This window comes from Hylobates moloch, unplaced genomic scaffold (genome assembly GCF_009828535.3).
Source record: "Hylobates moloch isolate HMO894 unplaced genomic scaffold, HMol_V3 SCAFFOLD_6, whole genome shotgun sequence".
NCBI classification, from domain to species: Eukaryota; Metazoa; Chordata; class Mammalia; order Primates; family Hylobatidae; genus Hylobates; species Hylobates moloch.
The window spans coordinates 85,444,745-85,464,307 of NW_026652281.1; the positions used below are offsets into that span (position 1 = coordinate 85,444,745).

Here is a 19,563-nt window from a genome sequence, read left to right on the forward strand (position 1 = left end):
TACAAGTGCACACCACTGTGCCTGGTTGATTTTTCTTAAAGTTTTTGTTTGTAGAGATGGGGTCTTGCTATGTTGCCCAGGCTGGTCTCAAATTCCTGCCCTCAAGCAATCCTCCCACCTTGGCCTCCCAAATGCTGGGATTATAGGTGTGAGTCCCTGAGCCTGTTCTCAATTAATTTCAGGACTTTAAATATTAATAATACGTCAATTACCCCTAGATTTATACCTCCAACTCAGACCTGTCCATTGACCTCCAGACATACCTGAACTCCCGATCAATAATCCTAAGTTGGATATTCAGCTGATACCTCAGCGTTAACAAGCACCCAAAGGAGACTCTTGATCTTCTTTGCCAAACCTGTTTCTCATTCAGCCTTCCTCTGAATAATGATAGCATTTACACAGTGCTTACTCCACACTTTGCACTGTTCTAAGTGCTTTATGATAGTAACACATTCAAAACTCATGACAACTTTCTGAGGTGGCTGTTGTTACTATCTCCATGTCCTAGGTTAGGAAACTGAGGCATCAAAAGGTTAAATGACAAGAAGTTAAGGACACAGGCATCATGTGGCAAAGCCCCTTAAGAATGTAAGCTACATGAGAGCAGGAATGCTGTGTGATTTTTTTTTTTTTTGAGACGGTCTCTCTCTGTTGTTCAGGCTGGGTGCAGTGGCACCATCTCAGCTCACTGCAGCCTCAACCTCCCCAGCTCAAGTGATCCTCTCACCTCAGCCTCCTGAGTAGCTGGAACTACAGGTGTCCACCACCATTCCTGGGTAATTTTTGTATTTTTTTGTAGAGGTGGGGTTTCACTATGTTGCCCAGGCTGGTCTCAAAGTCCTGAGCTCAACTGATCCACCTACCTTGACTTCCCAAAGTGCTGGGATTACAGGCATGAGCCACTGAGCCCGGCCACTGTGTGTCTTATTTGTTGCTGTAACCCCAGGTTCTAGTGGCTGGCACACAGTAGGTGATTAGTAAGTGGTTACTGATCAATAAATGAATGAATGATTGTATACATTTAAAGTTACATATGAATTATTACAATCATAAGGCATCCAGTAAGCTGGAACACTTTTGCCCAGGGTGAACCATGTGGCTTTTCAGGGCAGGCCATGGATATACAGCCAGCAGTAAATGCAGAGGCTGGCTTCTCTTAATAGTGACCCATGATCACTGGGGATCTAGATACCCTGTTCCTTCTCACCCCTCTCCCTGTTTTGGGCCCTTAGGGATGGCTCAGGTTGCCCAGGCAGTTAATATCACATCTGTAGTGCTGCTGTGCCCGCCCCACTTTTTCAGCAGCACAATAATAACTGTTTTTTTTTTGTTTTTTTTTTTTTTTGGGTCACTGACAGTATGCCTGAAACTCTGCTAAGTGCTCCATATGGCTTAACTGAATTCTCTCATTAACCCTAAGTGATAGCACCCCCCCCCACACACACACACACTTTATTTTAAAACAGAGTCTTGCTCTGTCCCCCAGGCTGGAGCACAGTGGCACAGTCTCAGCTTACTGCAACCTCTACCTCCTGGGTTCAAGGGATTCTCATGCCTCAGCCTCCCGAGTAGCTAGGATTACAGGCACGAGCCACCGTGCTTGGCTAATTTTTGTATTTTTAGTAGAGATGGGGTTTCACCCTGTTGGCCAGGCTGGTCTCAAACTCCTGACTTCAAGTGATCTGCCTGCCTCGGCCTCCCAAGGTGCTGGGATTACAGGTGTGAGCTACTGCGCCTGGCAGTGACAGGCCCTTTTATTAACACCATTTTTCAGTTGAGGAAACTGAGGCTGAGATGTGTTAAGTAACTTGTCCAAGATCACACAGCTAAGTAGCAGATTGTAAAGGACTTGGTCCATCCCGAGGCTGTCAGTGACTGGTGCAGCCAAACTATTTCTCGTGATCTGAGTGGACAGAAAGGGAGGAGAATGTGCTAGGGAAGCCTGTTCCCACATTCGCATCTCAACATCAGGAACCCAGTGATAGTTTTAGCTCCAGTGGTGGGAGATGCTGCTGCTCTACAACTACAGTCTCCAGGTCCCATTTGCTTTTCTGTACTGACCAAATCGGCATTTCGTTTTGAGTGGACACTGGGAATTACCCCTTCCTTTTTCAGAGTTCTTGAGCTTCTTAGACTCCCAGGGTTGGGTAATCACTTTGGGCTGGTAGTTTAGAGGACACTGGAAAGTTAGTGGGATTTGCATCCAGTCAGGTGTGTGTACCCTGGGTAACACCATTACCAGGTAGCTCAAATGACCTCTCTAGCTAATTCCATCCCTCCTTCTTAAAATCTGCCCACTGCACTGCAAGTTTAGCCACTGCCAGGACTGCTCACTGGGCAATTATCATTTTTACCATTTTTACCATTTCAACCTCGTTTGCAACCAGCCACTAAGCAGCCATTGTGGTTTAAACAATAATCCCCTTTGGACACAGACATAGGAATCAAAGCCTTTCACACCAAATACTGGGAAAGTCTGTGATTTTGTTAACTAAGAATGCACTGTTTTCTGTTCTCCATGTCTATGATTTTCACATTCCTGAGCACTGGCCAAGGGGGTTGTCCAAAATCATGTCAAACAGCATGACCATTGTTTACCTTTTTTTCCTTGGCAGTTTCAGCACTGACTTGCTCTTTTTGTTTTGCTTTGTTTAGAACAAGTAACAGGCAGTAAAGGAGCAAAATAGCAGGTCCCAATAGGGGTGACAAAATAGTATCTTTTTCAGAGTTGAAAACAAGTGTTCAAACAGAACTTTTACATGAATGGTCACAGCAGCACTATTCACAGTGTCCAAAAGGTGAAAACAACTCAAATGTCCATTAACACATAAACAGATAAATTGTGGTATAAACACACAATGGGATATTATCCTGTCATAAAAAGAAATGATGTACTGACACAGGCTACAAAATTTATAAACCTTGAAAAAATTATGCTAAGTGAAAAAAAAATGGGCCAGACACAAAAGGCCAATATAGTATGATTCTATATAAAATATCCAGACTAGACAAATCCATAGAGACAGAAAGCAGATGAATGGTTGCCAGAGCTTAGGGAAGGTGGAATGGGGAGTGATTGCTTAATGTGTATGGGGTTTCCTTCTAAGGTAGTGAAAATGTTCTAGAACTAGGTGGTAGTAATGGTTGCACAATATTATAAATGTACTGTCACTGATGGCAAATTTTGTTATGTGTATTTTCTGTGTGTGTCAGACTGGTAATGTGCTGATGTCGTAACAAGGCTTGAGGGAGTCACATCTCATGCATGCACATGAAAACCCAACGATCATGCTTACGAACTCCAAAAAGATCGTGTTATGTGGATTTTATCACAATTAAAAAAACTTTCATAGGAAAAAAGAGAAAAATTTTTTTTCAGAGATCTTTGGGCATTAACTCAAATTAGTAGTTACCTGAAACTCCCAAAAGAGAAAATTAACCAATGAAGACATTGGTTACATAGGAGTATACATTTGTCAAAACTCCTTGAATTGTACTTAAGATCTTTCACTCTATGTACATTTTTTTTATTTTTTTAATTGTACTTTAAGTTTTAGGGTACATGTGCACAATGTGCAGGTTTGTTACATATGTATACATGTGCCATGTTGGTGTGCCGCACCCATTAACTTGTCATTTAGCATTAGGTGTATCTCCTAATGCTATCCCTCCCCCCTCCCCCCACCCCACAACAGTCCCCGGAGTGTGATGTTCCCCTTCCTGTGTCCATGTATTCTCATTGTTCAATTCCCACTTATGAGTGAGAACATGCGGTGTTTGGTTTGTTGTCCTTGCGATAGTTTACTGAGAATGATGATTTCCAGTTTCATCCATGTCCCTACAAAGGCCATGAACTCATCCTTTTTTATGGCTGCATAGTATTCCATGGTGTATAGGTGCCACATTTTCTTAATCCAGTCTATCGTTGTTGGACATTTGGGTTGGTTCCAAGTCTTTGCTATTGTGAATAGTGCCGCAATAAACATATGTGTGCATGTGTCTTTAGAGCAGCAGGATTTATAATCCTTTGGGTATATACCCGGTAATGGGATGGCTGGGTCAAATGGTGTTTCTAGTTCTAGATCCCTGAGGAATCGCCACACTGACTTCCACAATGGTTGAACTAGTTTACAGTCCCACCAACAGTGTAAAAGTGTTCCTATTTCTCCACATCCTCTCCAGCACCTGTTGTTTCCTGACTTTTGAATGATGGCCATTCTAACTGGTGTGAGATGGTATCTCATTTTGGTTTTGATTTGCATTTCTCTCATGGCCAGTGATGATGAGCATTTTTGCATGTGTTTTTTGGCTGCATAAATGTCTTCTTTTGAGAATCGTCTGTTCATGTCCTTCGCCCACTTTTTGATGGGGTTGTTTGTTTTTTTCTTGTAAATTTGTTTGAGTTCGTTGTAGATTCTGGATATTAGCCCTTTGTCAGATGAGTAGGTTGCGAAAATTTTCTCCCATTTTGTAGGTTGCCTGTTCACTCTGATGGTAGTTTCTTTTGCTGGGCAGAAGCTCTTTAATTAGATCCCATTTGTCAATTTTGGCTTTTGTTGCCATTGCTTTTGGTGTTTTAGACATGAAGTCCTTGCCCATGCCTATGTCCTGAATGGTAATGCCTAGGTTTTCTTCTAGGGTTTTTATGGTTTTAGGTCTAATATGTAAGTCTTTAATCCATCTTGAATTAATTTTTGTATAAGGTGTAAGGAAGGGATCCAGTTTCAGCTTTCTACATATGGCTAGCCAGTTTTCCCAGCACCGTTTATTAAATAGGGAATCCTTTCCTCATTGCTTGTTTTTGTCAGGTTTGTCAAAGATCAGATAGTTGTAGATACGCGGCATGATTTCTGAGGGCTCTGTTCTGTTCCATTGATCTATATCTCTGTTTTGGTACCAGTACCATGCTGTTTTGGTTACTGCAGCCTTGTAGTATAGTTTGAAGTCAGGTAGCGTGATGCCTCCAGCTTTGTTCTCTTGGGTTAGGATTGACTTGGTGATGCGAGCTCTTTTTTGGTTCCATATGAACTTTAAAGTAGTTTTTTCCAATTCTGTGAAGAAAGTCATTGGTAGCTTGATGGGGCTGGCATTGAATCTATAAATTACCTTGGGCAGTATGGCCATTTTCATGATATTGATTCTTCCAACCATGAGCATGGAATGTTCTTCCATTTGTTTGTATCCTCTTATTTCATTGAGCAGTGGTTTGTAGTTCTCCTTGAAGAGGTCCTTCACGTTCCTTGTAAGTTGGATTACTAGGTATTTTATTCTCTTTGAAGCAATTGTGAATGGGAGTTCACTCATGATTTGGCTTTCTGTTTGTCTGTTACTGGTGTATAAGAATGCTTGTGATTTTTGTACATTGATTTTGTATCCTGAGACTTTGCTGAAGTTGCTTATCAGCTTAAGGAGATTTTGGGCTGAGACAATGGGGTTTTCTAGATATACAATCATGTCATCTGCAAACAGGGACAATTTGAATTCCTCTTTTCCTTACTGAATACCCTTTATTTCCTTCTCCTGCCTAATTGCCCTGGCCAGAACTTCCAACACTATGTTGAATAGGAGTGGTGAGAGAGGGCATCCCTGTCTTGTGCCAGTTTTCAAAGGGAATGCTTCCAGTTTTTGTCCATTCAGTATGATATTGGCTGTGGGTTTGTCATAGATAGCTCTTATTATTTTGAGATACGTCCCATCAATACCTAATTTATTGAGAGTTTTTAGCATGAAGGTTGTTGAATTTTGTCAAAGACCTTTTCTGCATCTATTGATATAATCATATGGTTTTTGTCTTTGGTTGTGTTTATATACTGGATTACGTTTATTGATTTGCGTATGTTGAACCAGCCTTGCATCCCAGGGATGAAGCCCACTTGATCATGGTGGATAAGCTTTTTGATGTGCTGCTGGGTTAGTTTGCCAGTGTTTTACTGAGGATTTTTGCATCAATGTTCATCAAGGTTATTGGTCTAAAATTCTGTTTTTTTGTTGTGTCTCTGCCAGGCTTTGGCATCAGGATGATGCTGGCCTCATAAAATGAGTTAGGGAGGATTCCCTCTTTTTCTATTGATTGGAATAGTTTCAGAAGGAATGGTACCAGTTCCTCCTTGTACCTCTGGTAGAATTCGGCTGTGAATCCATCTGGTTCTGGACTGTTTTTGGTTGGTAAGCTATTGATTATTGCCACAATTTCAGAGCCTGTTATTGGTCTATTTAGGGATTCAACTTCTTCCTGGTTTCGTCTTGGGAGGGTCTATGTGTCAAGGAATTTATCCATTTCTTCTTGATTTTCTAGTTTATTTGCGTAGAGGTGTTTGTAGTATTCTCTGATGGTAGTTTGCATTTCTGTGGGATTGGTGGTGATATCCCCTTTATCATATTTTATTGCGTCTATTTGATTATTCTCTCTTTTCTTCTTTATTAGTCTTGCTAGCAGTCTATCAATTTTGTTGATCTTTTCAGAAAACCAGCTCCTGGATTCATTAATTTTTTGAAGGGTTTTTTGTGTCTCTATTTCCTTCAGTTCTGCTCTGATTTTAGTTATTTCTAGACTTCTGCTAGCTTTTGAATGTGTTTGCTCTTGCTTTTCTAGTTCTTTTAATTGTGATGTTAGGGTGTCAATTTTGGATTTTTCCTGCTTTCTCTTGTGGGCATTTAGTGCTATAAATTTCCCTCTACACACTGCTTTGAATGTGTCCCAGAGATTCTGGTATGTTGTGTCTTTGTTCTCATTGGTTTCAAAGAGCATCTTTATTCCACCTTCATTTCATTATGTACCCAGTAGTCATTCAGGAGCAGGTTGTTCAGTTTCCATGTAGTTGAGTGGTTTTGAGTCTGTTTCTTAATCCTGAGTTCTAGTTTGATTGCACTGTGGTCTGAGAGACAGTTTGTTATAATTTCTGTTCTTTTACATTTGCTGAGGAGAGCTTTACTTCCAACTATGTGGTCAATTTTGGAATAGGTGTGGTGTGGTGCTGAAAAAAATGTATATTCTGTTGATTTGGGGTGGAGAGTCCTGTAGATGTCTATTAGGTCAGCTTGGTGCAGGGCAGAGTTCAATTCCTGGATATCCTTGTGAACTTTCTGTCTCGTTGATCTGTCTAATGTTGACAGTGGGGTGTTAAAGTCTCCCATTATTATTGTGTGGGAGTCTAAGTCTCTTTGTAGGTCACTCAGGACTTGCTTTATGAATCTGGGTGCTCCTGTATTGGGTGCATATATATTTAGGATAGTTAGCTCTTCTTGTTGAATTGATCCCTTTACCATTATGTAATGGCCTTCTTTGTCTCTTTTGATCTTTGTTGGTTTAAAGTCTGTTTTATCAGTGACTGGGATTGCAACCCCTGCCTTTTTTTGTTTTCCATTTGCTTGGTAGATCTTCCTCCATCCTTTTATTTTGAGCCTATGTGTGTCTCTGCACGTGAGATGGGTTTCTGAATACAGCACACCGATGGGTCTTGACTCTTTATCCAATTTGCCAGTCTGTGTCTTTTAATTGGAGGATTTAGTCCATTTACATTTAAAGTTAATATTGTTGTGCGTGAATTTGATCCTGTCATTATGATGTTAGCTGGTTATTTTGCTCGTTAGTTGATGCAGTTTCTTCCTAGCCTCGATGGTCTTTTCAGTTTGGCATGATTTTGCAGTGGCTGGTACCGGTTGTTCCTTTCCATGTTTAGTGCTTCCTTCAGGAGGTCTTTTAGGGCAGGCCTGGTGGTGACAAAATCACTCAGCATTTGCTTGTCTGTAAAGGATTTTATTTCTCCATCATTTATGAAGCTTAGTTTGGCTGGATATGAAATTCTGGGTTGAAAATTCTTTTCTTTAAGAATGTTGAATATTGGCCCCCACTCTCTTTTGGCTTGTAGAGTTTCTACCGAGAGATCCACTGTTAGTCTGATGGGTTTCCCTTTGTGGGTGACCCGACCTTTCTCTCTGGCCGCTCTTAACATTTTTTTCTTCATTTCAACTTTGGTGAATCTGACAATTATGTGTCTTGGAGTTGCTCTTCTCGAGGAGTATCTTTGTGGCATTCTCTGTATTTCCTGAATCTGAATGTTGGCCTGCCTTGCTAGATTGGGGAAGTTCTCCTGGATAATATCCTGCAGAGTGTTTTCCAACTTGGTTGCATTCTTCCCGTCACTTTCAGGTACACTAATCAGACTTAGATTTGGTCTTTTCATATAGTCCCATATTTCTTGGAGGCTTTGTTCGTTTCTTTTTATTCTTTTTTCTCTAGACTTCCCTTCTCACTTCATTTCATTCATTTCATCTTCCATTGCTGATATCCTTTCTTCCAGTTGATCACATCGGCTCCTGAGGCTTCTGCATTCTTCACGTAGTTCTTGAGCCTTGACTTTCAGCTCCATCACTCCTTTAAGCACTTCTCTGTATTGGTTATTCTAGTTACACATTCGTCTAATTCTTTTTCAAAGTTTTTAACTTCTTTGCCTTTGGCTTGAATTTCCTCCTTTAGCTCAGAGTAGTTTGATTGTCTGAAGGCTTCTTCTCTCAACTCGTCAAAGTCATTCTCCGTCCAGCTTTGTTCCATTGCTGGTGAGGAGCTGCGTTCCTTTGGAGGAGGAGAGTTGCTCTGCTTTTTAGAGTTTCCAGTTTTTCTGCTCTGTTTTTTCCCCATCTTTGTGGTTTTATCTACTTTTGGTCTTTGATGATAGTGATGTACAGATGGGTTTTTTGTGTGGATGTCCTTTCTGTTTGTTAGTTTTCCTTCTAACTAACAGCAGACAGGACCCTCAGCTGCAGGTCTGTTGGAGTTTGCTAGAGGTCCACTCCAGATCCTGTTTGCCTGGGTGTCAGCAGTGGTGGCTGCAGAACAGCGGATTTTCGTGGACCGTGAATGCTGCTGCCTGACCATTCCTCTGGAAGTTTTGTCTCAGAGGAGTACCCGGCTGTGTGAGGTGTCAGTGTGCCCCTACTGGGGGGTGCCTCCCAGTTAGGCTGCTCGGGGGTCAGGGACCCACCTGAGGAGGCAGTCTGCCTGTTCTGAGATCTCCAGCTGCATGCTGGGAGAACCACTACTCTCTTCAAAGCTGTCAGACAGGGACATTTTATTCTGCAGAGGTTACTGCTGTCTTTTTGTTTGTCCGTGCCATGCCCCTAGAGGTGGAGCCTACAGAGGCAGGCAGGCCTCCTTGAGCTGTGGTGGGCTCCACCCAGTTCGAGCTTCCTGGCTGCTTTGTTTGCCTAATCAAGCCTGGGCAATGGCGGGCGCCCCTCCCCCAGCCTCACTGCCACCTTGCAGTTTAATCTCAGACTGCTGTGCTAGCAATGAGCGAGACTCTGTGGATGTAGAACCCTCCGAGCCAGATGCAGGATATAATCTCCTGGTGTGCCGATTTTTAAGCCCATCGGAAAAGCGCAGTATTAGGGTGGGAGTGACCTGATTTTCCAGGTGCCGTCTGTCACCCCTTTCTTTGACTAGGAAAGGGAACTCCCTGACCCCTTCCACTTCCCGAGTGAGGCAATGCCTCGCCCTGCTTCAGCTCGCGCACGGTGCGTTTCACCCGATGTCCTGCACCCACTGTCTGGCACTCCCTAGTGAGATGAACCTGGTAACTCAGATGGGTTTCCATCTGAGGAAATGCAGAAATCACCTGTCTTCTGCGTCGCTCACGCTGGGAGCTGTAGACCGGAGCTGTTCCTATTCGGCTATCTTGGCTCCACCCCCCACTCTATGTATATTTTACCTCACTAAAAATTTGGCCAATCAAAAGTAACAGAAAATACAACTACACTACGTGCAAAAATAATCTATGAAGAAGTGATATTATATTACCTACAAGATTGAATTATACAGCTTCTGGGTATCCAGGCAGTCATCGACAATGCTCTGTGGAGCTCTGGGAAGCCTATCATAAAGTTATTTAAATTACCACTGAATTCTAGAAGGAATTTCATTGTGGAGTTGCAATCAGGTTAGACGTTCAGTGTCCCAGAGGTCACAGCATGTTCCTGTTGCAGCTGCACCCAGATGTTCACAATGGTGGAGACCTTGCTTCCCAGTCACATCAAGTCTGAATGTAATTTCACTTAATGTTCTTTGGCTATAGAGCAGTCAATAATGAGAAGTATCCACTGCAAATAAAATTATTTATAGTTATCACATGGGGCTAGCTCATCCATCACTATATCCCTACTTCACCAGTGTGTAATATATAAAATCACATTGTATCTGACAAGTGAGTCAACGAATGATTTTTCTCCTATTTACATTAGAAGCATCCAGTAAAACCATTCCCAAACAAAAATTTAACATTTAACAACTTCACCAAATATGTATTTCTTTATTTACTGAAACCTACCTAGATACATAGAATTACAGTATTAGAACTCTATTGTGTAAGCCCGGTTTCAACTGAATTAGATTCCACAGTTTTTAAAAATCTCATTGGAATTAGAGGGTGATTGGGAAAGCTTTTAGTTCCAAGAAACTTTGTCTAGTCTTAGTCCTTGTTTGTTCCTTGCTGATACCAGATAGAAGTAGGGTTATATGAATACCTTTTAAAATAGCCTAAGTTGGCCAGGCACGGTGGCTCCTGCCTGTAATCCTAGCACTTTGGGGGGCCGAGGCAGGTGGATCACCCAAGGTCAGAAGTTTGAGACCAGACTGGTCAACATGGTGAAACCCGTCTCTACTAAAAATACAAAAAGTAGCCAGGTGTGATGGTGCACGCCTCTAATCCCAGCTACTCAGGAGGCTGACGCGGGGGAATTGCTTGAACCTGGGAGGCGGAGGTTGCAGTAAGCCGAGATCATGCCACTGCACTCCAGCCTGGGTGACAGAGTAAGACTCTGCCTCAATAAATAAATAAATAAATAAATAAATAAACAAACAAATAACATAAAAATAAAATGGCCTAAGTCTAACACTCCCCCCAAAAAAGAAAAAAAATAAGGCCTGGGTGGGCTGGCTCATGTGTAATCCCAGCACTTTGGGAGGTTGAGGGGGCACAGGTCACTTGAGCCTGGGAGTTTGATACCAGCCTGGCCAAGACCCCATCTCTACCAAGAATTAGCCAGGTGTGGTGGTGTATGCCTGTGGTCCCAGCTACTTGGGAGGCTGATGTGAAGGAATCACTTGAGTCTACGAGGTCCAGTCTGCAGTGAGCTGTGACCACGCCACTGCACTCCAGCCTGGGTGACAGAGTGAGACCCTGTCTCAAAAAATAAATAAATAAAAATACATAAAATAAATAAAATTACAAACTCTAGGTAAAACAAAAGCTGATAAAGAAATGTAACTTAAAAACATTTCTGAGCTCTGCAGTGAACAACGTTTATATTGTCATAATATAAATCCTGTTTATTAAATTTCAACTTTAAGAATCTATAGTTAGGCTGGACACAGTGGCTCAGGCCTGTAATCCCAGCACTTTGGGAGGCCGAGGCAGGCAGATCACCTGAGGACAGGAGTTCAAGACCAGCCTGGCCAACATGGTGAAACCCTGTCTCTACCAAAAATACAAAAGTTAGCCAGGCATGGGGGCATAAGCCTGTAATCCCAGTTACTTGGGAGGCTGAGGCAGGAGATCGCTTGAATCTGGGAGGCAGAGGTTTTGGTGAGCCAATATCATGCCACTGCACTCCAGCTGGGTGACAGAGTGAGACCCTGTCTCAAAAAAGAAAAAAAAAAGAAAGAAAGAAAGAAAAAAAAATCAGTAGTTAGACAACATATAGATGTAATTTTGATTATAGGACAGAAAATAAATGCTATTCACTTTGTCAATCTAAAATTAAATTTCAAATGATAGAAGTTGAAAAGTGAAAGGGAGAAGAGCTCAAAGTGCATGAGGGGTCCGGGTGCGGTGGCTCACACTTGTAATCCCAGCACTTTGGGAGGCCGAGGTGGGCGGATCACGAGGTCAGAAGATCGAGACCACGGTGAAACCCCATTTCTACTAAAAAATACAAAAAAAAAATTAGCCGGGTGTGATGGCGGGCGCCTGTAGTCCCAGCTACTTGGAGAGGCTGAGGCAGGAGGATGGCGTGAACCCGGGAGGCAGAGCTTCCAGTGAGCCGAGATCACGCCACTGCACTCCAGCCTGGGTGACAGAGCGAGACTCCGTCAAAAAAAAAAAAAAAAGTGCATGGGGGCTGATATTCTCATCTCACGAAACAAGAACCAAAAGACGCTACATAATTAATAGAATTAGAAGTAAAACTGTTAGCATATGACCAAAGTCACTGGAGCAGACACACTACGTAACCAATATTTATTCCCCTTTACTTCCTTGTAACAGAACCCTAGTTTTGTTCAGGGCATCAATGTGTTGTAATCATGATATGTAATGGATCATTCAGAAACCAGTGAATCTTAACCGTGGCTGCACATTGCAACCACATAGAAGAGATTATAGTTTAATTGGTCTAGGGCAAGTTTTCTCAAACTTGACACTACTGACATTTTGAACAGAATAATTCTGTGTTGTTGGGTGCTGTTCTGTGTGTTGTAGGGTGTTTTACACCATCCTGGCCTCTATCCACTTAATGGTGGGAACACCTCACCCCCAGTTACAAGGATCAAGACTGCACACAAACATTGCCAACTTGCCCTTGGTTGAGAACCACTGACTCTAGGATAAGACCATGTTCAGAGATGTACACTTAAAAATATCCCTAGGAGATTCTAATATGTAATGAGGGTTGAGAACTACTGATATAAGCCAATTAGTCAATCCAGTTTCTTGTAGGTTTTTCCAGGTTCCCTTGCAGCTATGTGTGGTCATGTGACTTAGTTCTGGCCAGTGAGATTTAAGCGGAAGTTTGCTTTGCTGGAGGGTTTGTGAGAGGAGGTCTAAGAAAGCTTATACTTTATTGATGAAAGGTGACAGACATAGCTCCTGTTTCCTGCCTACTCTCCTCTTTTTCCTGTTTGTATGAAGCTGTGATGTTTGGAGTTGTGGCCACCATCTTGTAATCAAATGAAGACAAGCATGAATATAAAAACTAGCCTGTTAAGGATGGCAGAGAGGAAAGATAGGGAAGGCATAAAATAAAAAATTTATTTAAATTTTTATTTTATTTTAAACTGGGTCCCTGCTGGCAGTTTTTGGCAGCTGAACCAACAATAAGCAGGACTTTTTTAGTGAATACAAATTTCTCCCTGTGTGTTTAAGCTGCTGTAGGCAGGTTTTTGTTAACTGAGTGAAAATCAATCACAATTACTACAGTTACAAATGTAATAAAAGGAAGAAGAAAAATAGATTACTGGTAGGATAGAGATGGGAAGGAGAGAGAATACCGTAAACAAGCTAAATCCTCATCTCTCATAACAGGAAGTATAAAGGGATGAATAAAAACAGTTGTATATATATATCCAAATGAATTGAAAACATATGTGCACACAAACACATATGAACGCTCACAGCAGCGTTATTCATAATAGCCCCAGGTGGAAACAGTGTAAATGTCCATCAACTAATGAATGGATAATGAAATGTAGTCTATACATACAATGTAGTCTATGCATATGTTACTTTATGACTAATGGGGCACTGACACACGCTATGACATGGATGAACCCTGAAATCATTACACTAAGTGACAGAAGCCAATCATACAAGGTTACATATTATGTGATTCCATTTGTATGAAATGTCCAGAAAAGGTAAATCTATAGAAACATAAAGTAGATGAGCCTGGCGCGGTGGCTCACCCCTGTAATTTCAGCACTTTGGGAGGCCGAGGCAGGCAGAGCATTCGAGGTCAGGAGTTCGAGGCCAGACTGGCCAACATGGTGAAACACCACTTCTACTCAAAATACAAAAAATTAGCCGGGCGTGGTGGTGCATGCCTGTGATCTCAGCTACTCAGGAAGCTGAGGCAGGAGAATCACTTTTGCCTGGCCAGTGTGCTCCCGAAGCCGGCTGCGGGCCGCAGCTCTGCCGGGATCAGGCTTCACGGTGGCGCGGCCACTGTCCTGGATGCTGCGGCGGCTCCTAAGGTCCAACGCCACGGAGCTGCAGCTCAGGGGTTCCGGTGATGCCGCTCCGCCCCAGCGAGTCCCCGCAAGCTGCCTCAGAGGAGCTGTCCAGGCGGATGCAGTTCTTGCGGGAGCACGAGGTCCCCTTCTACACCTTCCTCACAGACAGCTTCGGCCGGCAGCACAGCTACCTGTGGGTCTCCCTTCCGGAGAAGTGCAACCTCAGATGTCAGTACTGCATGTCGGAGGAAGGGGTCCCGCTGACACCCAAGGCCAACCTGCTGACCGCAGAAGAGATGCTGACCACAAAAGAGATCCTGACCCTCGCCTGGCTCTTTGTGAAGGAAGACGTCGAAAAGATCCGGCTTACGGGCGGAGAGCCGTTCATCCAGCTGGACGTGGTGGACATTGTGGCCCAGCTCCAGCGACTGGAAGGGCTGAGGACCATCGGTCACCACCAATGGCATCAACCTGGCCCGGCTGCTGCCCCAGCTTCAGAAGGCTGGTCTCAGCGCCATCAACATCAGCCTGGACACACTGGTGCCTGCCAAGTTTGAGTTCATTGTCCGCAGGAAAGGCTTCCACAAGGTCATGGAGCCAGGCTACAACCCTGTGAAGGTGGTGATGCGAGGCCTTAACGAGGATGAGCTCCTGGACTTTGCGGCCTTGACCAAGGGCCTCCGCCTGGACGTGCGCTTCATAGAGTACATGCCCTTTGATGGCAACAAGTGGAACTTCAAGAAGATGGTAGCTATAAGGAGATGCTAGAAACTGTCTGGCAGCAGTGGCCAGAGTTGGAGAAGCTGCCAGAGGAGGAATCCAGGACAGCCAAGGCCTTTAAAATCCCTGGCTTCCAAGGCCAGATCAGCTTCATCATGTCCATGTCTGAGCATTTCTGTGGGTCCTGCAACCGCCTGCAAATCACAGCTGACGGGAACCTCAAGGTCTGCCTCTTTGGAAACTCTGAGGTATCTCTACGGGATCACTGTGAGCTGGGGCCTCCAAGCAGGAGCTGCTGAGAATCATCGGGGCTGCCGTGGGCAGGAAGAAGCGGCAGCATGCAGGCATGTTCAGTATTTCCCAGATGAAGAACCGGCCCCATGATCCTCATTGGTGGGTGACCCCCATCAAGACATTTTTGATGTTCCACGATTCCCCACCAGCCAATCCAAGCATTTCCTACTGGGACCCCCTCCATGTTCAAGGTCTGAGATCCAGAATGAATTTCTCCAGCCAGATGGCCACTTTATGGAAAGGATACAGGGTCCCCCAGACCCCTCTTCTAGCCCAGCAGCAGCTAGGGTCTGGCTCCTTTCAGAGACACTACACTTCCCATGCAGACTCAGATGCCAACTCAAAGTGCCTTAGCTCAGGTTCCTGGGCTCCTGCTGCCGCCTCAGGACCCCAGCTAACCTCAGAACAACTAACTGATGTGGACTTGGAAGGACAGGAAGCTATGGTAGATGTGGGCAGGAAGCCAGACGCAGAGTGGGTGGCTGTGGCCTCAGCCATGGTCCTCCTGGGGCCTGTAGCCTTCAAGCTTGTCCAGAAGAACCAGCTCAAGAAAGGAGATGCCCTGATGGTGGCCCAGCTGGCTGGAGTCCGAGCAGCCAAGGTGACCAGCCAGCTGATCCCTCTGTGCCACCACGTGGCCCTGAGCCACGTCCAGGTGCAGCTGGAGCTGGACAGCACGTGCCATGCTGTGGAGATCCGGGCATCTTGCCAGGCTCGGGGCCCCCACCAGGGTAGAAATGGAGGCCCTGACCTCTGCTGCAGTGGCCGCCCTCACCCTGTATGACATGTGCAAGGCTATCAGCAGGGACATCGTGTTGGAGGAGATCAAGCTCATTAGCAAGACTGGTGGTCAGCGGGGGGACTTCCATCGGGCTTAGTTCTTGCCCTTCCCACCCAAGGCCCAGCCAGGTCTGGAGATGGGATGCAATTTAAGCTGAGGGAAAGACATCAAGTTCCTTTAATCACAGTCACTGTTTACCTTGAGCAGTAAACCTCAAGTCAACCTGCTCTACTACTAGGCCTGCTGCTAGATAATCTTTAATGACCGATGGGGCTTCCTTTCTATGGGGAGGATACCAGGAGGCCCTTAAGCCTTCCAGGACACTAAGGTCATGGGAGCCAGACTGCAACAAGCAATGCTAGATAACTGAGAAATCGTTTTCTTTCTGGACTATTTCAGACAACCAGTCTCAGACAGTCCAGCCCAGAAATTTTCCTTCTCACTTTGGGTTTTCTCTTCTACTTTCCTGGGGAGAGATTAAGGGCTCATTAAGCAGAGGAACGCACTTTGAGGACAGTAAAGCACAAGCTTGCCTGAAGAATGTATCTCCCCGGCAGCTCTGCCTCCCTAAGTCTGTGAAGCCACAGTCCTGCCCTGTCCTGACTTCATCTCTCCTTCTGCCCAAGTCTATGTCCCATCAAACTTGCAGCCTTTCAGCTTAACAGTTGCTTGGTCCTGCTGGCCCCCTTTTCTCAGGCCCCCTCCTCTGAAACAGGATGTGCACACGTGGGCCACAGCCCTAAGGACTCCTGACAGACCACATAGCCCACACCTGGCCCTGCTCACGGCTGTTCCACCCACCCCTCTTTATTCTGGAGCATATCTGGGAAAGAAGAGTTGACGACAGATTGCCTTCACCCTCACAGCCCACAAATAAAGCTACGATGCCAACTTTGCAGATGCAATAAATAAATAAATAAAGTAAGTAAGTAAGTAAACAGGTGAGTAGTTGCCTGGGGTTGAGGGAGGGGCAATGGGGAATGATTGCCTAATGGATATGGGGTTTCCTTTTGGCATGACGAAAACATCCTAAAATTAGATAGTGGCGATAGTTGCACAACTTTATGAATATACAAAACCCCACTGAATTGCACTCTTTAAAAGGATGAATTTAGTGGTATGTGATTTATACCTCATTAAATAAAAAAAAAAAAAAAAAACACAGAAACAGCTTTATAAGCTGAGTATTAGAGGCATGGAAGGATCCACCAAAAGGCAAAGTTGAAAGAGACTCCTTCTTAGGGGCAGGAAGAGGACTTGGGAGGGCAATTGTTTTTCATTATTAGTCCTTCTGGATCCTTTGAGACGTATATATATTTTAAATGTATCTGTATTACTTTGGTAAAATTTTTAAAGAAAATTTGAAGGAAAAAAGTGACATAAGAATCTTTCTTTCTTTGTAGCCTTGGATAAGCTAGCAACTCGTGTAAGCAAGAACTTTTCTCTCTTATTTCCAGGCAAGCTGCCAAATTAAATCCCTTTCTTTTCCTGCTGGCGTCTGCCAACGTGGTGTCAGAGACGGAAAACTAGCTTCTAAGTAAATAGGAAAAAAGAAAAATAAAAAGCACATTCTTAACTAAAATCACACATTTATAATTCTTCAGGCTCATGACTAACACAATGTTTTTCATAATCCTGAAAAAGTGAGGAGCATGTCATAACTCACAAATAACCTCTAAAACCATTTAAGAGCTTCTCAGCAAGAGAAAGGAGAGTGTTAAACAGCAATAACCTGTCACATCAATCCAGATCTAAATTCCAAACCAGTAGGACAAATGTACACAGCCATGTGTACATGAACTCTGCAGATATCAAAATAGAAGTTTATGCTTTCAACTGAGCAATCCATTTTCCGGGGGAGAACACTTTCTTCCTGAAAATGAGTATGAAAGGCCTCAAATCCAAGATTTCTGAGCAACTGCTCTGGAAGAATCCAGTTTCAACTCCTACAAAATGCAACTACAACTTAAAAACATAATGTAGACATATTTTCTTTCCTTTCTCTTTTTTTGAGACAGAGTCTTGCTCTGTCACCCAGGCTGGAGTACGTGACGTGATCTCGGCTCACTGCAACCTCCGCCTCCCAGGTTCAAGTGATTCTCCTGCCTCAGCCTCCCAAGTAGCTAGGATTACAGGCGCCTGCCACCACGCCCAGCTAATTTCTGTATTTTTAGTAGAGATGAAGTTTCACCATGTTGGTCAGGCTAGTCTCGAACTCCTGACCTCGTGATCCACCCGCCTTGGCCTCCCAAAGTGCTGGGATTACAAGCGTGAGCCACTGCGCCCGGCCCTTTCTTTCTTCTTCCTTCCTTCCTTTCTTTCTTTCTTTCTTTCTTTCTTTCTTTCTTTCTTTCTTTCTTTCTTTCTTTCTTTTCTTTCTTTCTCTTCTTTCTTTCTCTTTCTTTCTTTCTCTTTCTTTCTTTCTTTCTTTCTTTCTTTCTCTTTCTCGATTTTCTTTTCTTTCTGTCTTTCTTTCATTCTCTCCTCTCTGTCTTCTTCTCCTTCTCCTTCTTCTTCTTTCTTCTTCTTTTCTTTTCTTTTTTTTTTTTTTTTCTGACAAGGTCTCACTCTGTCACCCAGGCCGGAGTGTAGTGGTACGATCTCGGCTCACTTTCAACTCTGCCTCCCAGGCTCCAGCGATCCTCCCAGGTAGCTGGGACTACGGGTGTGTGCCACAACACCCGACTAATTTTTTTATTTTTATTTTTGTATTTTTTTTTTTGTAGAGGCGGGGATTTCCTCATGTTGCTCAGGCTGGTCTCGAACTCCTGAGCTCAAGAAATCCACCCACCGCAGCCTCCCCAAGTGCTGGGGTTACAGGTGTGATCCACTGCACCCGGTCTCGGACACATTTTCATTAGGTGCCCTCTGATGTCAGCAGCTGGTTGAAGGTTTAATGGCTTAGCGTGCGCGCAGAGTAGGGTGGGAACTTGTGTGTCTCACCCCTGCCCCACCCCGCTTGGGTTCCCCCGCAGTTTCCACCAGGTTCATGAGCAGAACCTAAAACAAATGGGTTTAGAAGTAACTTTAGCCTCTTTGGCTACTTCTGGTGCTCACCGAATCCAGAAAAAATGGTCTTTTTTAATGTCCTGTTATTTTGCACAAACGATTTCCTGCTTAGAGTGAGGAGCAAAACCTCTGGCTTTTAACCCTGCCAAAGACCTACTTGAAGTCAATCTGCGCATTTTTAATTTTTCAGGCTCAGCAAGGTCTTATCTCATTCTATCTGCATTTTATAACAATCCCACATTTTCTCTCTACTTTCCTCAAGCATTCTAACCCTTCGGTGCCCTCGCTGACCGCCACCCACTCAAGGGAACTTCACATACTCAAGAGCTACAGGGGCTGGACAGAAGAACCTGGCAGCTGTCCAAAGCCTTCAGTGCCTAACTTCCCACCAAGTACAAGAAGGACAAGGTTCTTCCCTGCGGTCTCCTCTTGCCAATCCTCACTGGGTTCTTAGTTCCTGCCTCAGTGTTATTTTCTCCGAGCAACATAGCAAGTGAGGCCCGATGGGTCTGAAAGACTTACACGGCCCAAAGGGACAATGACGGCAGGCTTCAGAGCTGTGGCTGAGTCTGGAGGATTTCAGCATGGATTTCACATACCATCCTCATCATGAGGAAGGAAGCAGCCCCCATCTGGGAGCTGGGAGGTGGGTTGGTTGCCAACAGCACCAGGTTTACCTACTGAAGGTTCACATGTGTGAAAAAGTTTCTCCTTCCCACTAACTAGATCCCGTTTGGCCTGGTTTGAGTCATGTGTTCATCCCTGGGCCAATCACTACTGCCTGATGGAAGGATTCTGATAGGCCACATCCAAG

General features: G+C 44.2%; 1 non-coding gene and 1 pseudogene across 1 annotated transcript; one reads left to right on the plus strand and one right to left on the minus strand.

Annotated features, from left to right (window-relative positions):
- Nucleotides 1-3,210: 3,210 nt before the first annotated feature.
- On the minus strand, nt 3,211-3,314 carry LOC116472105 (small nucleolar RNA U13). Its single transcript, XR_004249010.1, has one exon. It is a non-coding gene; the product is annotated as a small nucleolar RNA U13 (small nucleolar RNA).
- Nucleotides 3,315-13,934: 10,620 nt separating this feature from the next.
- Nucleotides 13,935-15,837, plus strand: LOC116470423 (molybdenum cofactor biosynthesis protein 1-like; annotated as a pseudogene).
- The last annotated feature ends 3,726 nt before the right edge of the window (nt 15,838-19,563 follow it).